Raw genomic sequence first — 21,327 nt, 5'->3', positions numbered from 1 at the left:
CCCCATTTTATAGTTGAACCTGAGGTTTAAAAGGTTTAAATAATGTGCCCATGGGTAAACAAGCAAATAAATGATGAAAAATTGAAATTCATAATGCTGGAAAAGAAAAACATAACAATAAAATTTGTGAGTCAAACCCAGACAGCCTAACTTTAACCCCTGCACTCTCCAGCCTCTTCTGGTGGGTGATGTCCCGTAAACATGGCCCTGTTTAAGTCATAGTCAGGAAGCTTGACCCACGCATCTCCCAAAGACTGAATAAACATGTTCTTTCACTTGTTATTCCCACTTTCACTGTCACCTGGACCTAGTTTAAGAATCAAATGACTCTTGTTCAGCTGGAAGAAATTTAATTGAATTCTGGATGAAAATAAACATAAATCAACTAAATGGTTCCATTTAATTAGGTACTTGAATGGGAAAAGAGGAAAAAGCTTCAACTGCAAGTTTAAAAAAAGAAACTTGGTTGTTCTTTCCAGCCTAAAGTAGTTCATGAAGAGCTAAGTGGTCTATTGTTTTGAAAATAAGAGCCCTAACAGAAAAAATTTAAATTAAAAAAGAATCACGGCAAGGTTTTAAAATCAAGTTGAGTCTTTTCTCCTCACTGTTGTTTCATAACAATTCCCTTGGGGATTCTGAAACCTAAACCATTTTCTTTCTGAAACATTTCTCTTTGACACATACACATAGAGCCCTGTAGTGTTGGAAGCCAGCATTTTTTAAAGCCTGCAGTAAAGGAACAGAACAATGAATAGCTACATAAAACGACAAATATTTGATAAGAAAGCAAAAATAGAATTTAAGACTGCCAATATTTGTGATATCTCTTGTAAGTAATGTTAAAAAAGAAACAACAGGCCTAAAACGGAGTCATTGGCCCCCACAACAGTAAACTAAGGCTTTTTTATTCTTTTGACTTCAGAGAGAGAGGAAGGGAGAGAGAGAGAAAGAAATATTAATTTGTTGTCCCACTTATGTGTGCATTCACTGGTTGATTTTTGTATGTGCCCAGACTGGGACCAAACCCACAACCTTGGGGTATGGGGACGACGCTCTAACCAACTGAGCTACCCAGCTGGGGCCAGTATACTAAGATTTTTATTGCAGTTTCAACCTCTCCCAGGAATGTGACTGTTAGACAGTTAATCTGAAATTTCCTGATTAGCACTAGTGAGGTCATCTATAAGATAAGACCCTTACCTTTCCTCTCCTTCTCTTCAGCCCCAAAAGATGTCCTGTTTTGAAACAATCCTGTATTTTCTTTGCCTATAAAAACCTTCCATGTAGTATAGCTTCTCCCAGCCCCTCTACTTGCTATATGGAATGCTGCCTGGTTCATGAATGGCTCAGTAAAGCCAATTAGATCTTCAATTTTACTAAATTGTTGTCCTTTAACAGTAATAAGTACTAATTTGGACAACTTAAGAAGAAAATTTAAAACCTAAGGAAGTATGATATTTGAAAACTGTGGGAACCCTAATCAGAGTACACTGGATGTTCAAGGCCAATTTGCCATATGCACGTGCAAAGGCAATGACACAACAGTTGTACTGTACGCAATGCGCAGGCGTACCTTTCTATAACCCAGATACTGATATCACTATTTGGCAAGAAGCCTCTTTTGTCTAAGTTGGTATAAAGATGTGTTGTTGCGCTGCTGCTTTGTAGGGCTAATTTGAAGAACTGTTTTGTCTGATGGCTCCTTGTTAGCAATGGCTACTTGGTCTGCAATAAAGTATCTCCTATATGCCTACGACTGCACATATTGTCTTCCAATACCCGGCATCCACGGGGGTACAGTCCCTAGCAGAGAAGGAGCTGTGCTCTGACAAAAACTGTTATGTACACAGCTGCTATCCTTTTTTTATTTTATTCTCATCCACGGACATGCTGAGAGAGAGAGAGAGAGAAACATCAATCAGTTGTCTTCCATAATTACCCTTGCTGGGGATCAAACCCACAACCTAGGTATGTGCCCTGACCAGGAATCGAACCTGCAACCCTTTAGTGCACAGGCTGATACTCAACCAACTGAGCCACTCCTGCTGGACCACAGCTGCTACCCTTTAATGAAGACTCTTTACAAAATTAAACCAGAGAGAAATGTGGACCATCAAAATAAAAGATTTTTGGTCAAGACCAAGGCTTCCCTGGCAGAAAGCTGCAGGATAAATCCAATCATCCTGCAGTTCCTTGCTCACATGATCTGAAGCCACCATTTTTAGTTTGTACATGATAGTTTCCTAGGGAGAACACAGAGGGAAATATTGATTTCTAGTAATGTAGTGCTATACACTGAAGGAAAACAAACAGCTAGATTTAAAGACTACCTGTGGTCATTTTTCCTTATATTCATTTCAGACCTTCTACTCCTTCCTCCTGGGCCCTATGAAAACCATCAAAGACAAGAAATAAGTCCACATGTGACTAGGCTGCAAAAATGAGACTGAAAATCTCAGACAAAGGTGGAGAAGAACCTTCTCATATTTATGACTTCAAGCCACAAAACTGAATGAATGGCCAATCTTTAATAATAATGACAAACCTGTTGGGGATCCCTGCCCACTGGCTTCCCAAATGAGACTCATTCTGTTTCTTCAATCTTAGGCAAAGGAGAGGTCATTCTTTTCAAAGAGGTCATTCTTTTCTCTCCATTAAGGAAATCTACTTCTTGTGCTGGGTGGCCTCAGTGAACTATTTGCCGTCCAATATGACTTCAATATAGGAAATGTATTTTTGAAGTAAAAAAATGAAGATTCAAAATATATAAGTCCTGAGAAATCTATAGTCATCCTGGTGTACATGAGTTAAACTAACCCTGAGAACATAAATCTAGTGCAACTGAAAGTAAGTACTGGTGCTCAATTAATGCAAGTACATAGAAGGATGTATTATACCCCATTTCTCCCCAAGAAAAAATGCTTTCTATTGTTTTCATGCATGGCAATTAGATTTTTGAAATCCAAAGTAAGCTCTAGCCAGTTTGGTTCAGTAGATAGAGCATCAACCTGCAGACTGGAGGGTCCCGGGGAAGTCCTTTCATCTCTGGTCTATATGTAAGCAATCAGACAGTGAAGAAATTCACTTGGTTTTGTGGCCAAGAGTGAGAAACAAATTATGTGAAAAACTACATCACAGCCATTGGAAGATCCTAGTTGAAAAACAACAAAACAAATAATGTTATATTTCAGAAACATTTTTCATGAAATTGGCTTCAAGGTATATGATTAATAAGACCGTCAGTAGTAAAAGATATGGACACTAGACTAAAAATATAATAGATTTGAAAAAAAATCACAGCTCTTCATGTCATAGTACTAATCTTACTTAGAATTAGGATCATGAATAAGTGTGTTTTTTTTCCACAAATAAGTTTTGTTTCCAAGTTTTACTTGTTAAAATTCCCCAAACCTAAAAAATAATTCTGAATTTCTCCAAGGTACCATGCAATTCAAATTATCAAGGCTTTTGTACCTTCCATTTTCCTTCTGGCTACATGCGAGATCACTTCTGAAGAGAGCAAACATGGGAGATGTGAAGAGACAAGAAGAAAAATGGAGCCCTAGCTGGTTTGGCTCAGTGAACAGAGTGGCGGCCAGCAGACTGGAGGATCCCGGGTTCGATTCCAGTCAAGGGTACATGCTTGGGTTGCAGGCTGGATCCCTAGTAGGGGGCATGCTGGAGGCAGCTGATCAATGATTCTCTCTCATCATTGATGTTTCTATCTCTCTCTCCCTCTCCCTTCCTCTCTGAAATCAATAAAAATATATTTTTTTTTAAAAGAAGGAAAATGGAGCTCCAATACATCCAAAGGTCAAAATAACCCTTCCGTCTTTTAAAATAGTCTTCTAGGCTGCACTCCTATGAATTCTTTCTAAATATCATCACGAAGGAATACCATTGAGCCCATTCACACTAAGGTAGGCCATGTTCCTCTACATTCACACAAATTCACCTTGAAACCAAAGACAGAACCTTCTTTTCTATTGAAGAGAGAGGTCAAAGTGGTTCTTAGGGCATGCTGGACTTGAAAGCTTTCCTATCAATGACTAGTCACTCTTTCCCCTAATTTCTCCATCTTCAATCAGGCACTGTGCTTTACAAGGATGTTCTGTAGTTAAAGTAATACATTATAAGATGGAATTTTGAGTTCTGATTATTATTGTTACTCACTAACTATAACCACCAACGCCTCACTACAGGAACCAAAAAGTAGAGTTTCCTTAAAAGAAAAAAGGTGTAGCAGGAACTCTGACAGCTTATGGTCTCTGTAGTCATGATGTGGTTTCATGGAGCTGTAATGTAATGTTTTAAAGAATGGAATAGGAACATGTACTTCTGGACCAATAAAGACTGGAACATCTACTTCTGGATCAATAAAGACTGGAACATCTACTTCAGAACATATGAAGACTAGAATAAAAGCATCTACTGCAGAATAAAAAACACAGCTTATGGACTCTGGAGTCATGATCTGGTTTCACAGAGCTGTAATGTTCTTAAAGAATGGAACAGGAACATTTACTTCAGAACATATGAAGACTGGAACAAAAACATCTACTTCAACATACAAATAGCCAACAGATATATGAAAAGAGGTTCAACTTCACTAGCTATTAGGGAAATGCAAATCAAAACTACAATGAGATACCACCTCACACTTATTGGCTATTATCAACAAGGCAGGTAATAACAAGTGTTGGAGACATTGTGAAGAAAAAGGAACCCTCTGCCCTGGCCGGCGTGGTTCAGTTGGTTGAGTGTCGTCCCATGCACCCACAGGTCTTTGGTTCAATTTCCGGTGGGGGCATGTGCCTGGGTTGTGGTCTCGATCCATAGTGAGGGGTGTGCAGGAGGCAGCCCATCTATTTATCCATATTTCTCTCTCTCTCTCTCTCTCTCTCTCTCTCTCTCTCTCTCTCTCTCTTCCTCTCTCTCTCTCTCTCTCTCTCTCTCTCTCTCTCTCTCTCTCTCTCTCCTCCCCTCCCTTCCTCTCTCTCTAAAATCAATAAAAACATTTTTTTTAAAGAAACCCTCATTCACTGCTGATGGAAATATAAATTGGTACAGCCAATATGGAAAACTGTATGGTGGGTTCTCAAAAAATTAAGAATAGAGTTACCATATGACCCATCAATCCCTCTCTTGGGTATCTACCCAAAAAACTCCAAAACATGTATTCGCAAAGATGTATGCACCCCTATGTTCATTACAGCATTATTCACGGTGGTCAAGACATGGAAACAACCAAAGTGTCCTTCGATAGAGGATTGAATAAAGAAGATGTGCTACAGCCCAGCCAGTGTGGCTCAGTAGTTGAGCATCAACTCATATACCAAGAGGTCACCAGTTCGATTCCCAGTCAGGGCACATGCTCAGGTTGCGGGCTTGATCCCCAGTGGGGGTGTGCAGAAGGCAGCCTATTGATGTTGATGTTTATCTCTCTCCCTTTCCCTCTCCATCCCTTTCTCTAAAAGTCAAGAAAAATATCTTTTTTAAAAAGAAGAAGGAAATCTGACCCTTTGTGACAGTATGGATGATCCCAGAAAGCACTGTGCTAAGTGAAATAAGCCAGTCAGAGAAAGACAAATACCGTATAATTTCACTTATATGTAGAATCTAATGAATAAAATAAACTAATAAAATAGAAACAGACTCATAGATACAGAGAAGAGACTGATAGAAGGGAGAGGGGAAGGGTTCTGGCCAATGTGACTCAGTGGTTGAGCATAGACCTATGAACCAGGAGGTCACGGTTTCATTCTCAGTCAGGGCACATGCCTGGGTTGTGGGTTCAATTCCCAGTAGGGGACATGCAGGAGGCAGCCGATCAATAATTCTCTCTCATCATTAATGTTTCAATCTCTCTCCCTCTCCCTTCCTCTTTGACATCAATAAAAAAATATATTTTAAAAAATATTTGGGGGGAAAAAAAGATGTGCTACATATATACAATGGAATGCTCCTCAGCCATAAGAAAAGATGAAATATTGCCATTTGTGACAACATGGATGGACCTTGAGAATATTGTGCTAAGCAAAATAAGTCAGAAAAAGCTAAGAACCAAATGATTTGCCTCATTTGTGAGATATAAAACTGAAATTCATAGACACAGACAACAACAGTAGGGTGGTTATCAGAGGGGTGGGAGAGTACGGGGGCAGGAGGAGAGCCAAATATATGGTGACAGAAGATGGTTTGACTTTGGGTGGTGAGCACACAATGCAATATACAGATCATGTGTAATACAAATGTTCACTTGAAACCTATATGATTCTATTAACCAATGTCACTCCAATATATTTTAAAAATGTAGCCCAGCTGATGTGGCTCAGTGATTGAACATCAACCCATGAACCAGGAGGTCATGGTTCCATTCCTGGTCAGGGCACATGCCCAGGTTGCAGGCAAGCCAGTATGGGCCATGCAGGAGGCAGCCAATCACTGATTCTCTCTCATCATTGATGTTTCTATCTCTCTCACCCTCTCCCTTCCTCTCTCTGAAATCAATAAAAACATTATTAAAAACAAAATAAAACATCTACTTCAGAATAAAAAACATACTTATAGTATCTGTAGTCATGATCTGGTTTCACAGAGCTATAATGTTTTTAAAGAATGGAACAGGAACATGTACTTCAGGATAAATAAAGACTGGACAGAAACATCTACTTCAGAACATATGAAGACTGGAATAAAAAATTTACTTCAGAATAAAAAGCAATGTGGTTGGCAGGTACTTACTATTCTAGAATCATCTCCAAATACAGCCCCAACTCTGCCCAAGATGCCACTTTTAACCTGAAACCTCAAACTGCAGTAATCAGTGCTGACAGAGCCAATAATAATAGCTATTAATAGCCAATAAAAAACGAGGAGATAATGTACTTCCAGAAGGCCTGGGACACCTCAGATCCAAGGAGCAAGGTTAAGGCCAGTATGTGGGAGGGTTCTTAACATCATCAGTTGCCTCCATAAGGAAAACAGCAAGGAGGCTATAAAACGGGCAGAACAGCTGTGATTTTTCAACCCATCACATGTCACTCCTGCTGTGCACTTCCCCATTCAAAGAGTACCAAAAAGCTCCCATGCCACCAGAGCACAGTCCCATCGCCACTGACTGAAAGGGCATATGAAGGTTACTAGGCTCCCTGCACAGACTGGGAACATGAACATGAACTCCCCTCATTCATTCTCCCCTCCCAAACCACCTGTCTTGGCTGCAGTGAGCATGAGGAGAGTTAACAACCTGACACGACAAACAGAGTCAGGGAATGAAGAAGCTTTAAAACTTCCTTCAGATAATCACTCAGGGTTGCACTTTTGGATGTTTGGCCTGAGCCGCACTGCTGACGTAAGGATTATCAAGTTTAAGACTGCTGGTAAAGCCAAATGACCTATTAGAGAGTGAATTAAAACTGCTATATACAAACAGGATGCCAGGCAGTTCTGCTGAGCACCTCAATACTCAAAATACCAAGGGAGTTCCCCTCCCTGCAGAGCCTTTCAATTTTAAAAAGTAGCAAGAAAAATGTGGGTGGAGGCAGGAGGCAGGAGGCAGGAGGAGAGAAGAGGCTGTGCTGACACAGCTGAAGACCCAGACCTGATCTGGGGGCACACAGGCGCTCCGCCTGTTTCCGCAGCAGCACAGCAGCAAGTAAAATCAGCATCAGAGATGGGCCACTGGGGGTTCAGTTTGCTGCAAAATCTCTTCCAGAGAAAGCTTTGCCTCGGGGCAGGAATATTACTGCTTTACCAGGACAAAATTGCCCCTGGTGGCTGCAAGCTATCGAAGCCTCTTCAATGCCCTAAGCAGGTGACCACCAGCCCTAAACGCAGACACCCTTTTGGAACTAATCCAGGTAATGTTTCTGTGGATCAATTCTTTCCCTCAGAGGAATGCCTCTGAATGTTCATTCCAGTATGTTACCAATCCTATTCTAGGTTTGGTCATCTTCCCTCAGGTATTATTCATAATTGTTCCTCAAACAGCTGCAACAGGAGATGAGGGTTGGACTTGTGGATTATGTATTAGAAAGAAAGTGCAAGTCAGCAGAAAGAAATCCCTGAAGGGGAACACCCGGGATAGCCACAGAGATGATTCCTTCTTGGCCTAGGGAATCCCTAGGCAAGTGGCTTTAGGGAGACTGGGCATAAGGCTAGTATGCCAAGCAACAAATTCAGAAAAAAAATAAATGAGAGAGGAGAAAACAAGGTCATCAGGCTCAGCCCACCTCTACTCCAACCTCTCCAAACAGGAGAACAGCATCTAGACCAGTGGTTCTCAACCTTTCTTTCTTTCTTTCTTTCTTTCTTTCTTTCTTTCTTTCTTTCTTTCTTTCTTTCTTTCTTTTTAAAATATATTTTTTATTGATTTTTTACAGAGAGGAAGGGAGAGGGATAGAGAGTTAGAAACATCGATGAGAGAGAAACATCGATCAGCTGCCTCCTGCACACCCCCCACTGGGGATGTGCCCGCAACCAAGGTACATGCCGTTGACTGGAATTGAACCCGGGACCTTTCAGTCCGCAGGCCAACGCTCTATCCACTGAGCCAAACCAGCCAGGGCGGTTCTCAACCTTTCTAATGCCGCGACCCTTTAACACAGTTCCTCATGTTGTGGTGACCCCCAACCATAAAATTATTTTCGTTGCTACTTAATAACTGTAATTTTGCTACTGTTATGAATCGTACTGTAAATATCTGTGTTTTCTGATGGTTTTAGGCTCTACAGCAGCAGTTCTCAACCTGTGGGTCGCAACCCACAGGTTGAGAACCGCTAGCAGGGTCGCCTAAGACCATCGGAAAACAGATATTTACATTACGATTCATAACAGTAGCAAAATTACAGTTATGAAGTAGCAACGATGCCGAGACCGGTTTGGCTCAGTGGATAGAGCGTCGGCCTGCGGACTGAAAGGTCCCTGGTTCGATTCCGGTCAAGGGCATGTACCTTGGTTGCGGGCACATCCCCAGTGGGGGTTGTGCAGGAGGCAGCTGATCAATGTTTCTCTATCATCAATGTTTCTAACTCTCTGTCCCTCTCTCTTCCTCTCTGTGAAAAATCAATAAAATATATTTTTTTTTAAAAATGAAGTAGCAACAAAAATAATTTTATGGTTGGGGGTCACCACAACATGAGGAACTGTATTAAAGGGTCGCGGCATTAAAAAGGTTGAGAACCACTTAATCTAGACAGTCAAGAGCAAATCAGATGCCCCTCAGCAATGCCAGGCAACAGCAAGCATATATACACATTTACATAACAGCTGCACCAAACAATACCGGGTGTGTGATGGCTCCTTGGAAGATGGAGAGGCTGCCACAAGTTATCTTAGATTTTCAACCGTCATCTTATCAAACAAGACAGGAAATACTTTATCCTCTGTCGGGACCATAGGGAACCTGCCTTCAGTAGCACCATTAGAGCATTTTATATTATAACACTCACTTGGCTTTAATTGAGTTCAAATGGCCTCCTTCCCTCTGCAAAGATGTGGGCTGAAGTCAAATAAGCAAACGGTCTTGGGAGAGAGAGAGAATTATCCCCACTCATACCTAAGGAGATCTCTAATTATCCCCACTCATACCTAAGGAGATCTCTACAATTTAAGAAACTGGAATCAATGTTTTAACCTACAACTGAGAGAGTAAACTTTGAATTCCAGTTCTGGTTGACTTTTACCCAGTGGTTGTTGTTTTTTCCACTTTTCATTTGCAATAATAACATTGACATTTGAGCATTAATTCTAAAATTGTTTGACATGGAAAAGAGGACATCGTTTCTTAAGAAGTCATCATGGTTCTGTGGCATAGTGGGCTACCCTCGTGTTTCTTTTATCTCTTTCCACCAATGTCCTCTAACATTTAGAATGACACTTAGCCACCCAATCTAACATGATTTAATTTGGTCTGGTCTTGAAACAACAAGCTGCTTCAAAGATGACAGCACCCCGTCACCATCTCTGGGCACAGATTTATATTCTATTCCTGGTTTGTTTACATTACAGCTAAAAACATACAGTGGAATATTATTCAACCTTTAAAAGAAATGAAATCCTGATATATGCTACATGTTATTCCATAGATGAACCTTGAAAACATATAACTGAAATAAGCAAGAAACAAAAGGACATACCCTGTATGATCCCACTTACATGAGGTACCTAGAATAGTCAAATTCATAGACACTAAAAGTAGAATGGTGGTTGCCAAGGACTGAACAGAGGGGAGAAAATGAGAAATTATTGTTTAATGGCTGTTAATTATTATTTAATTTCAATTTGAGAAGATGAAAAAGTTCTGGAGATGGCTAGGGGTAACAGTTGCACATCAATGTGAATGTACTTAATGCCACTGAATTGTACAGTTAAAAACAGTTATAATGATAAATCTTATGTATATTTTACAACTCAAAAACCCACAATGAACCCAAAGTGAACCATAACCCAACTCACTTCATTTGTCAAATACACTCAAAATGATATGACTGGCCCTAGTTAGTTAGAGCATCATCCCGATATGTCGAGGTTGCAGGTTCGATCCCCAGTCAGGGCACAGACAAGACTCAACCAATGAATATATAAATAAGTGAAACAAACCGATATTTCTCTCTGTCTCTCTGTCTCTCTCCTCTCTTTCTAATCAATAAATAAAATTTTGGGGGGAAAAAGATATAATTGGACCCCAAGAAATAAATACCTAAAAGAGATTAATATTTCCCACAATAAGAACAGACACCTTGTTCAAAGAGTTGATAGGAATGATATAAAAGGGACCAAAGACAACTAAATATTTATTCTCCCTCTCCCAAATACACCAAGACTCTAGCTTGATGTTTTATATTTAGTAGCTATTCAATAACATGTTTATTTTTCATTCTGATAAGAACCAGAAATAATTTTAAGAAAAGTAATTTTAATCTCTTAATTTTTTTATGCTCTCATTGTTTTTGCCAAACCATGACCTATTTCTTGTCACTGTATTGGTTAGAACCTTCAAATCCATCCTTCCCTGCTTGAGCCGACACAACACTTGCTTGGAAGTATTCCAGGACCACTGCAAAGATGAGCAACCAATAAACATAAATTCAAAAGAGAGCGAAGGGAGGAAAAAAAACATGGTGTACGAACAGACAGCAACAGATCAGGAAAGGTGTATCTTTTAGAACGGATGTTGACGTCAAAAATCAACAAATTGCTCTTTCCAGTTTCATTTTAACGATGGTTTCACCTCACTGATAGTTATATCTTTGGTGGCCTTCATTAGTGTTTTAAGACTTCACTTTCTAGGCAAAGCAACACATAAAACAAATTCTAAGGAAAAGTTTTGGTGAAATACTTCTTGAATTTGAATCTTCCTCCCATCCCAACCCTAACCTAATAGCCTAAAATAATAATGTACAAAACCAACTGAAGCATTTCAAACTGTACTTTTTAAAAATATATATCTGATGTACTAAGAAACCTGTCAGAAGTCTTTCAGATCTTTTAACATATATACGTTGCTTCTATTATTAAAATATGAAAAGCCCTTAATAATTTCCTAATAATAATTTTTATTAGTTTTGTTTTTTAATTATAAAGAATAGAGGTGGAGTCATATTTTATCAATAATGCTGCAAAGTAACACTGGCCATATTTTGGCAAGATGTCTTGTCACAGGTTCCTTCCTAAACTCCACTTTTTTTGATATCTATGCTAATTATGAAATTAGCACAATTTACTTACAAGTTCAGTATTCTTTATTTTTCATTCAATAATTTTTATTAATACATTCTATAATAAGGCATAAATAAAACTGCAAAAGAAATCATTTTTTATGTTTCAAGTTAATTAGTGCATACCACAGAGAAGCACAAATTAGTTTTGGATGCATTTTAAAATAAAGGAAGTTAAACTTAAATTCAAGTTCAGCCCTAGCTCGTTCGGCTCAATGGATAGAGTGTCAGCCTGCAGACTGAAAGGTCCCGGGTTCAATTCTGGTCAAGGGCACATACCTGGTTTGCAGGCTCGATCCCCATTAGGGGACACGCAGGAGGCAGCCAATCAGTGAATCTCTCTTATCATTGATGTTTCAATCTCTCTCTCCCTCTCCCTTCCTCTCTCTGAAATCAATAAAAAAAATATATTTTTTTAAAAGTTCATTATTACCCATATCAGCTGAATTTGCTATCTAGAGTAATAAAGTTGAAATCAAATTTAACTGAAAAATCAACCTCACTTATTAGTAGAGGACTGTGAATATAAGCTATACATATATTTAATTTAGAGATTACTTGGATTTAATAAATTCATTTTAAAAAGACATAAACATTTGCTAGAAAAGATTCAAGTAAACAGAAATTCAGTAGGACTGACTGCTAACTAAATATTTATGACCTAATTAGTATATCTTGAGGACCTATTAAATATGAACATCATATTTAATCATAAAGCAGGAAGCTGTGTTGTGTGAAACAAAATAAAATTAAACTAAACTCTAGCCTTTACAGCAGGGGTCAGGAAATTTTTTCCATAAAGGGCGAGATGGCCATATGACAACTACTCAACTCTGGCACTGAAGTGCAAAAGCAGACAGTGTGCAAACAAATGATAGCTGTGTTCCAATAAAATTCTATTTATGGACCCTGAATTTAAATTTCATATAATTTTTTACATGTCATAAAATATTACTCACCTTTAAAATTTTTTCAAACTTTAAAAAATATAAAAACTGCCCTGGCCAATGTGGTTCAGTTGGTTGAGCATTATCCCAAGCACCAAAATGTTACTGGTTTGATTCCCAGTCAGGGTACATGCCGGTGGTGCGGGCTCAATCCCACGGTGGTAGGTGTACGGGAAGCAGCTGATCGATATTCCATTCTTTCATCAATGTTTCTCTCTCTCTAAAAGTCAATAAAAATATTTAAAAATATATATATACACACACACACACTGAATGGCCAGATTATTATGATCTCTGAACGCATAATAATCTGGCCACTCAGTGTGTGTGTGTGTGTTTGTGTGTGTGTTTATTAGAGGCCCAGTGCATGAATTCGTGCATGGGTGGGGTCCGGCCAGCCTGGCCAGGGGGAGGGGACATGGGCGGTTGGCCAGCCTGCCTGCTGGTCGAACTCCTGGTAGAGGGGACAATTTGCATATTAACCTTTTATTATATAGGATATACACTGAGTGGCCAGATTATTATGCATTCAGAGATCATAATAATCTGGTCACTCAGTGTCTATCTCCCATTCATAGTTTGAGGATCATACACACCAGGTGGCAGGCCATAGGCAGGCCATATTTGGCCCTCAAACCGTAGTTTGCTGGCCCATGCTCTAAGAGTTTATAATCTCAAGTACAGGGCAAAAAAATCTTTTTCTTCTCTTCTCCCAAAATCTGATTTCTATGGAAAACAGTTTTAGTTAGTCATCAAAAAAAACTTCCTCAGTGCTTGTCCATGCAAGACACATTGCTAAGCACTAAGAGCATATAACAGGCCTCTGCAAAATCCAAGCAAAGAGAAGAGGGAAGGAGTTGAGAGGTAGAGGAGCAGCACTGACTGGGGTGGTCCTTACCATCATGGAGTGGTAATATCTGTATTGGACTTTAAAGAATGAGTAACATTTGGAAAGAACAAGATCACAATAAAAGAAAAACACAGAGATAAAAACAAAACCTTAGGGAGTGGCCACAAAAAGACAGTGAATTTTTTTAAAGTAAATCCAGAGGCAGGACTGACTCTGAAGCCAAGAGAAGAAAGCATTTGAAGGAGAAAAGGGCTTAATATTAACTCTCAATGTGGTTACTAGGAAAAAGTAAAAGTAGGTCAAAGTACTGAACAAATAGGGGCTACCAGTGACTTTTTACAGTGCTGTGTCAGTACAATGAGAGAGGTAAGAGACAGGTTTCAGGGAATTTAATAGGGAATCATTTCAAAGGGATGATGGTAGGAAGAATGGCTTTACAGAGAAGTGGACTCTAATTTCTTTAAACAAAACAAAAAACACTAATGAAAGATGCATCTATCTTCTTAGTAGCTTGCTCTAATATGAAACATTCTTATTAGGAAGTTGTTAATATATTTTTACCCTTTGAAATCAAATTGCCCAATTTTTGTGGTAAGATCAGCAGCTAATAAAACTTGTATCTATCCTAAACAATGGAACAAAACACAGCTAAGACTTCCACAAACTTCTCTGGAAAGTGATTGTTTAAAAAAAAATACACACACACAACAAATGGTTGGTGTCCTATTCCCCTCCTAAGTACATGTCTGACTGTCTTCTTTCTTTTTAAATTTTTTTATTTTAACATAGTTTCAAACTTACAGAAAAGTGACAGGAATAGTAAAAAGAATTCCTGGATACCTTTTATCCTTTTTTTAATAAACTACTTTAAGGAAAGCATTCTTTAGCTTAATTTCCTTGGTTTTATTCTTTATAATATGTATACTACCAACAAGCAGTTTAGTTAATGTTGTCCATAATTCATCACAAGTTGTAGGAAAGAAAAGTATAGTCCTGGCTGGTGTGGCTCGGTTGTTTGGGTGTCCTGTGCACTGAAAAGTTGCCAGTTTGATCCCAGGTCAGGGCACATGTCTGGGCTGTGGGCTCAGTCCCAGGTAAGGGGTGTGCAGGAGGCAGCCAATCAATATTTTGCTATCACAATATTTTTTCCCTCTCCCTCTCCCTTCTTCTCTAACGATCAATTTTTTAAAAATATTTTAAAAAGTAGCCCTAGCTGGTTTGGCTCAGTGGATAGAGCCTGCGGACTGAAGGGTCCCGGGTTTGATTCCAGTCAAGGGCACATGCTTGGGTTGCGGGCTCGATCCCCAGTGGGGGACGTGCAGGAGGCAGCCGATCAATGATTCCCTGTCATCATTGATGTTTCTGTCTTTCTCTCCCTCTCCCTTCCTCTCTGAAATCAATAAAAATAAAATTTTTTTAAAAAGTATAATGTAATATCATTTAACAGAACTCCTGTTTGTAATTCATTTGGCTTCTTTAATCTGCAGATTGATGTCTTTCATCAACTCTGCCCCATTCTCTTTCTTCTCTCCTTCTGGGACTCCAATTGAATGTATTTTAGATCTTCTCATTGTATCCTATATGTCTCTTATTCTCTCATCTGTAATTTTTATTCCCTCTGTACATGCCACATTCTGAGTAATTTCTTCTGACCCAACTTCCAGTTCACTATTTCCCTCTTCTATGTCAAATTTGCTGCTAAACCCGTCCATTGAGCTCTTAATTTCAGTTACTGCATTTTATAGTTCTAGCATTTCTATTTAGTTTTTCCTCAAAACTGCTACATCTCTTTTCTTTTGCAAGAGTTCCCAATTACCTGATGAAAATTTTAAGCTTGGATTTATTTCTTTGAATATAGTAAGCATAGAGTGGAACCTCTCAAACGTATCCCATCTCAAACAATTCATTTCTCAACCTGACAACCCTTTCATGTGGATATCTGTATGATGAGTAATGCATCTCTCAGATGACAAACAAAAGAGAGAATGTGCTAATATGAGTCAGTTTACCACTGTTAAAATCTCAGGATATTGTACTGTGAATATTTTTGTGTGTGTTTTTGCTTTTGTTACTGCTTATAATTATTGCAAAATTTTTATTTACTGTACATTTCCTTTCTTTTGTTAAATTTTCATTTACATTCCATGTCCTTTTTGTTTTTAAAGTGTTTATTTATAGATTAAACAGTACAACAGACATGTACTGTATATAAGAAAGGTTAAACGGAATCATTTGGGGGTCTGGAATGGATTAATTCAATTTATATTATTTCTAATAGGAAAAAAAATGATTCGGTCTTCAAACAGCCTTCTGGAACAAATTAAGTTCGAGAAATGAGGTTCCACTATAGGTGTTTTTAGCCTAAGCCTGATAACTCTCAGGTCTTTATGAGTTTTGAATGTTTCTCTGCTTATGTGGAGCGGTTTCCACATAAGCCTAACTATCGTTGGCTGTGTACTGGCCATTTAGGGAGGAGGAGTTCCTTGGAGGAAAATTTCTAGGTAAAGGAATATTTCTAGGCAACAATCCAAAGAGGATTTTTCTTTGCTTCTGCAAAATACCTGCTACTACCAGTCCAGAGATTGCTTCATTCCAGGTCTATTTTCTACTTTTAGAATCCTAATAGTTAACTTTTGCAATGCTTGAGGATCATCTTTGTCATATTTTCCCTCATATTTTCTATCTCTTCACCTTTTCCAGAGATTTCCTTAACTTTATCTTCCTTAATTGAATATATGTATTTGTTAGTACATATATGTAATTTCCATGGGCTCTATTATTCTCTAATTTATCTTTTTTCACAACATATTAATTTATTTTCCAAGTGAAATTCTTCAGAAAATTGTACGTCTGCTCCTCTAACAAGTTGCATACTTCACGTGGTTATCAAGAATAATATGACTGTTTTCAACGCTATAGATAAATGCTATTACAAAGTATTAGTGAACTGAACTGTCCAAGTGAACGGAATTTAATAAGTGTCAACCTGCATAGTGATTTTACTTAAATAAGATTAAGTTTCAAGGTTACAGAAATATCAGGTAGTAAATATGACACCATAGCTATGGTGGTAATGAGAGGTAGTAGCTTTATTCTACATTCAATTTGCTGCAAATATAATAGTGCAATAGAACATTTGATGATAGACTCTCAAGGAAAGGCTTTCTGAAAAAGTTGAGTTTTGAAAAAAAATTTCTGAAGAAGAACCATGTGACTAAGAAGTAATTTTCAGGAACAGTATATAATATGACTGACTATTGAACTGGATAATAAAAAAACACAATGTTTTCTTCCTTAGAAATAATATACTTTCTGGAACACTAGGTCTCCCTTTGTAGACATTAATATCTTTTCTTTAAAAATTACTACATAGTTCTCAATCTCACCTCTCTTTCCTAGAAAAAATAAAAATACTCTTTTCAATACTCTTCTAATACTTCAAAACAAAGGAATCATTCAAATTAGGCCTCTTCACTGAGATTGTTTGAGAACTTAATTGTGCCTTTGTTATCTCAGGACAAACAGACTAAAGAGTTGGTCAGGGAAGGACATGGGAGGCATGCCCTACTTTTTGACCTTGATAGTAGTTACACTGTTCACTGTGTGATTATTTGTTTAACAGTAATATATATTTCACCAAAATTAATAAATAGTATGCACTTTTAAACAGCTTCCTTTACAGAAACTTCTCTAAGTAAACTAAATAAAGATCTAATTTCAATGTATTCATTCTAACTGTCCTTTTTAAAGAGTTTAAGGGGCAGAGATGGAACAAAAGCAAAAATAAATACTTGCTTTACTCTTATTTACATCTTTCAAGAAAAGTCTCAATGTGGACAGACAGACTTAAAATATGCTTTCAAGTAAAGCATTAAAATCAATATAGTTTAATACTGCAAATTCCCTCTTTTTCTAAATGTAAAGATTATTATATATAAAGTGAAAAAGGCACAAATTCATTTCTTTTTATTTGGCTTGAATTTCCCAGGACTTGAAAGTGTCTAAAGAAATGGCACTTCCATGGTGTCCTTTATCTTGGACCTACAGTACTTTCTTTCTATTCCTTCCCAAATATATTACTATGCCTTTATTTGTACCAAACGAAAGCTCTGATGTCTCCTCCTCATTCTGCAGTTACAGCTAAGCTTCTGAACAGTTAATACTGTACCCCTGCTCAATCTGCTGAGAGCACTCCTGGAATACTGATTCTATTGCTTAAGGCCATTTCCTAAGTCCCCCAAACAGACTGCCATTAGGACCATTTCTCTCTCCAGAGCTGGCAGTTAATGACCATTCTACTTCCAGCTAGCAAGGGGGCAGTTACTTCCTGGCAGTGTGTCTTTAGGTCAGCATAATTTTAGCATTGCCTATGGATAAACAAATAGTAGTTTAGTTTGTATCTCTTAGATTAGAAATGGAATGCACTGAGGGGATACTATCCTATAAATTTGGCTTAGGTCTTTTTCACTCAAACATCCTCCTTTCAAAGTTATCTGTCAGTGTTCTATTAAAAAGCCCACCATAACTAAATATGTTTGTTCCTCTTCTAGTTTGAAACACACGGGAGAATTATTCTTTAATTTTCAGTTCTTTCAAAGTCCTTCTTGGGGTAAGAAAAGTCTTCTTTTAACCAGAAATAACCAGATACCTGCAACAACTCTCAAAAGAGCTGTACAAAAGAAAAACGTGGCTTCTTCTTCCAAAAGTCATTAGAGCTTTTTTCCCTTTTTCTTTTTAAGGTACCCAGAACACATAATATTGCATCAAGCCAAAAGGACCAATTCTCTTCACGGAGGAGAATGGCAATTGGCTGTTACTCATTAAATTCTTACAGCCATGAGCAATGACTTGCATTCTCGTTTTGTTTCTCTTTGAATAGTAGGGTAAGTTGATTCTTTTCCAAGGCTGCTTCCCATCACCACATTCCTGACACTTGATCTATGTAGCTGCTAATATGCTGCACACATATTAACTGCAGTAGTTAACTGCAACTGAATTCAACCTTAACAACCTATGCAGTTACCTTTCTGTTTATTCCAAGTCAGTTCCTATCTTGTTAGTGAAATCAATTATCCCCCCTTTCTAAACATAATAATTTTATCTGGTACAAAAACTATATATGTATATATATAGTTTTTGTACCAGATAAAATTATTATTATGTTTTAATAATAATTAAATTATTATGTTTTATAAAATTATTATATATATAATTATTATGTTTTATAAAATTATATATATATATATATACACACATATATATATTTATATATATTCCACTGGTTTTTTATTTTTCCCTCCCAAGAGTTTCTGGAGCCATGGGTTCTCATGTTCTATTGGAGAAAGACGTGTCCATTTGTGGTAATTCCAAAAGGTGGGCTGCTATAACTACTTTACAAATACAGTTATTACCTCCTATGTATTTAGGGAGGCCATATGTCACCTTTATTCTCAAAGAAAAGTTAATCCCTTTGATTAAACACAGGTGAAAGATGGTATTTCCTGGAGTAAAATATTGGAAACTATACCAAAGGATGTTTTGTTATAACAACCTGTACTCAAAGGTACTCCTCCATACTCATAACTTGCCCCCATCTTTTTGTATTATAAATTGCTGGTTAATCATCTGTACCCCTTCAAAGACAGGAAGCTCCTAGAAGGCAGGGATTATATCATAATGGCTGTTTTATCTGCAGGGCACATAGTCTGGCAGATGGTACACAATAAGTATGTGACAGTATTAAAATCAGCTCAAAAGTCCAATTCTAAATTAGCCATAGTTTTAGACTAACTGGCACACCCATTGCCCCAACATTTATGGAACAAGTTTTGTGTGTGTGTGTGTGTGTGTGTGTGTGTGTGTGTTTTATTAACCCCAAATGCCTAAGGGCTTGTGTTTTATTTTTATTTATTTATAAATTTGGTTATTTATTTATTTATTTGGTTAATCCTCACTCGAAGATATTTTTTCCCACTGACTTTTAGAGAGAGTGGAAGAGAGGGGAGAAGACAGAGAGAGAAACATCAATGTGAGAGAGACATATGCATTGGTTGCCTTCCACATGCACCCGGCCCAGGCCAGGGATCAAGCCTGTGACCAAGGTATGTGCCCTTGACTCACCTGAACCCAGGACTCTTCAGTCCCCAGGTCGACACTCTAACTACTGAGCAAAACCAGCCAGGGCTATGGAACAAGCTTTAATCAGACATTATCACAGTTTAAGTAGATATGCCTACTTTCAAATATCTAATGAATTCTACCTAAACACTGAGTATCGCCCTAGCTAGTTTGGCTCAGTGGACAGAGCATTGGCCTGCAGATTGAAGGGTCCCGGGTTCAATTCCGGTCAGGGGCACATGCCTGGGTTGTGTGCTCGATCCCCAGTGGGGGGCGAGCAGGAGGCAGCCGATCAATGATTCTCTCTCATCATTGATGTTTCTATCTCTCTCTCCCTCTCCCTTCCTCTCTGAAATCAATAAAATATATTAAATAAAAAATAGACACTAAGTATCTTTATGGGAGGCAGCAGAAACAATTTTAATTTGTGAGTTTTGAATTTTTGTTCTGATTAAAACTCCATTACTAACTAGCAATAACCTTTTTTTTTTTTTTTTTTTTTAGCAATAACCTTTTGCAAATCACTTTAACCTGGTTGGATCTGTGTCATTAGTGCGGAGCGGGATTAAAGAAATTATTTTCAATTACCCGAGTGGGCCCAGTTCTAAAATTCTGATTGGGCATGAACCATTATGGGTACTGCTGCTATAGAGATACTAGATATAGCAAGGCCTTGCCAACACTAGAGGGAGCTACATTCATGTCATCCCTGAGCTGGTTAGGGAGATTTTAAGACAAAGCATCTTTAATTGGAAAACTGACTTAACAAAGTGACAGAAATACAGCCATTCCTCCCCCCCCCCCCCCCCCCCCCCACACACACACACACTCTCTCTCTGCTGGCTCTCTGCTGGCACCTCCCTCTTACAGACATCAAAGCACTTCACATCAACACATCATCTGTGTTTTTATTCTAATTCCAAAAGAACCAAGTTGATTTGAATCATTCCTACAGATTTCTTTTCCCACTCAGTCTATTTTCTTTCTTAATCAAATTAACAACAGAAAAGCAAAGTAATTAACTATGGTATTGGAAAGTCTCCAAGGAAATGAGATAGAGAAAGATTCATATCACACTGAAGCTGTGGCCTGGGAAAATCAGTAGTTAATTGCAACTAAATTCATTAGCAGCCTGTCACTCAAACCCAAAGGTACTTTGAAAACAAGAAAAATATTCAAAAAGAGGAAAGATACAGTATAAGGAAAAGAAGGAATCAACATAGCTCTGCAATGTGGGAGCTGGAATGTCTGCCTAAGTGAATTCTGTCTTTGCCCTGTTGGGCTCTGTAGCTGCTGAAGAGTGATGTCATTAAGTAGAGGCAATTGACAAGAAAACTGTCAAGGGACAAAACGAGATAAGGGAATGAAGGACGGGGTAGGGAAGAAAAAAGAAAAGTATTTCCAATGCTAAAGCTGATTATATGCATTTTCTCTCTCGCAGCTCCAAAGAAAACATCCATGGCCTTGCAAATGTATGACCTAAACCATTAAAGAACAAGTGAAATGCAGAATCAAAAACCTCTCCATTGGTATCAACTTATGTTTCTCTTTGCCCAGAAACGCAATGCATGTTAACCTGATAGAGAGGGCATAAACATTCTGTGGCCATTACAGAATGTGGTCTGTGGAAGAAAGATAAATGCAATCCTGAAGAGCCCCTTTTATTTAAATTTCATGGATTAATTTAACACGA

At 38.1% G+C, this 21,327-nt stretch overlaps 1 protein-coding gene across 5 annotated transcripts in view; it reads right to left on the bottom strand.

The window, feature by feature from the left end:
* Positions 1–21,327, bottom strand: part of ASCC1 (activating signal cointegrator 1 complex subunit 1) — a 107,177-nt gene that overhangs the window by 17,387 nt on the left and 68,463 nt on the right. The window lies entirely within an intron of this gene.

This window comes from Cnephaeus nilssonii (assembly GCF_951640355.1).
Source record: "Cnephaeus nilssonii genome assembly, chromosome: 16".
NCBI classification, from domain to species: Eukaryota; Metazoa; Chordata; class Mammalia; order Chiroptera; family Vespertilionidae; genus Cnephaeus; species Cnephaeus nilssonii.
This window is presented reverse-complemented; position numbering and strand designations above follow the sequence as displayed.